Below are 1,872 nucleotides of genomic sequence, written 5' to 3'. Positions count from 1 at the left end.
AAAATACATCATATTCTGGTCAGTAAAAATATGTTTAAAAAACTTCCTTTTTCAACCAGTTTGCGACCAGAAAAATATGTCATGAAAAGACATACTGATGACTTTTTAACCAGGTTTTGCCCACTGGGTGCAATCACAGGCAGCTGGACCATCACATTTATCAGCACCACCTTCACGGACAGCAACCACATTTACCATAAAAGCCCATACAAGAAGCTACACTTAATAACATTATATTATTTATGTTATAAATAATAGAAAGATTACAACAGTACACTCTACTGGGTAGAAAGCGTACAGCTCTTGGTATTCCCAGAAGGTCGCCCATCCAAGCACAAACCAGGCCCGACTCTGCTTAGCTTCCGAGATCAGACAAGAGCGGGCGTATTCAGGCTGGTATAGCCGTTAACCATGATGGAATGAGAGTTGGATAGATTATTTAAAGTTCATGTAATTGGACAAAGTATAGGGACTAGACTAGCCATTCCAGACTCGAATAGCCATTCAATTTTAAAATTGCCATTGACACAGACTACAAACCACCATGTATTCCATAATATTTTGGATATAGCCTAAACATTATTTACCTGGACTACAGAAAACTTTAACTTTACATAAAGATTACAGCAATATAACATTCGGAGGAAAATGAACCTGACCAACACTGCACATTTACCAGCACCACCTTCACGGACAGCGACCACATATAGACCTACCATAAAACCCCATGCATTATTACTGTTATATACAGAAGGCAGTTCACAACAGTACACTCAACTGGACAGAAAGCTTACAGCAAATGGTATTCCCAGGCGGTCTTCCATCCAAGAACTAACCAGGCTCGACGCTGCTAAACTTCCGAGATCGGACGTATTCAGGCTGGTATGGCCGTAGACGAAGGACTAACTCTTGGTATGCTATACACCACCTCGAAAAAGTTTTCCGGATAAATAGTGTAATGACCCTGCTGGGTCATAAAGTAAAAGAGAGACGGGCACCAGGTGTACAGGCAGAACACAGGTTTATTCCTGAATGGGCTATTGTTCAGGCCACAACCCACGCCGCTAAACCTCGAACATACACAAATAGAACATGTCAAATCAAGGGTCCCGAACAGAAGAGAAGAGAGATGAGACCGTAACCCCTATTTAAGCCTTTCAAAACCCCGCGGGATTACCCATCATACCCCCCCAACCTTTCCATCTGTCCTGGCATATTTAACCCCTGCTAGCACCCATGAGAACGATAACACACCCATGAACACAGAACACAATACAGGGTCGTTACATAGCCCCCCCTTTCTAAACCCTAGCCCCTAGGGTTACAAAACAAAATCCTTAAAACGACCCGGAGGTCGCATCAGTCTCTTGTGCCTCCTTGGCTCTCACTGGTGGACCCCCAGAACACTCATCTGCCCCAATGTCATTTCCAGCGCCCTCCGAAGAGGCAGCCCCCGTCCCAGGCTCAGCTTGCACTAGAGTCTCCTCGCTAGACTGTCCCCGTGTGCTCACATCAGAGTCCTCACTTCCATTCCCTACCGTTTTCCTCCCTCTGTAGGGCGCCAATCGGTCCCGGTGGACCACCACCTTCCTGCCCCGTGGGGAACCTCCACCCGGTACGTCACCTCCCCCCACTCTCTCTATCACCAGGCACGGACCCACCCAGGCACTGTCCAGCTTTGGGCACCGCCCCTTCTTGCGCGTGGGGTTGTGAAGCCACACGCGTTCTCCCGCTCCAAAGTGCCTCCCCCTAGCGCGTGAGTCATAGTGGCGCTTTTGGCGCATTCCTGCGTTCTCGAGTTGCTCTCTTGCAAAGGTGTGAGCCGCTTCTAACCGGTTCTGCAGTCGACGAACATAGTTCGGGCCAGGCAAA

The 1,872-nt window shown here is 47.7% G+C and overlaps 1 pseudogene; it reads right to left on the bottom strand.

The window, feature by feature from the left end:
- Positions 1 to 291: 291 nt before the first annotated feature.
- Positions 292 to 410, bottom strand: LOC123482987 (annotated as a pseudogene).
- Between the last annotated feature and the right edge of the window lie 1,462 nt (positions 411 to 1,872).

This window comes from Coregonus clupeaformis, unplaced genomic scaffold (assembly GCF_020615455.1).
Source record: "Coregonus clupeaformis isolate EN_2021a unplaced genomic scaffold, ASM2061545v1 scaf0001, whole genome shotgun sequence".
Classification (NCBI taxonomy): Eukaryota; Metazoa; Chordata; class Actinopteri; order Salmoniformes; family Salmonidae; genus Coregonus; species Coregonus clupeaformis.
Note: the sequence above shows the minus strand (reverse complement) of the source record. Positions and strands in the feature narration are given on the sequence as shown.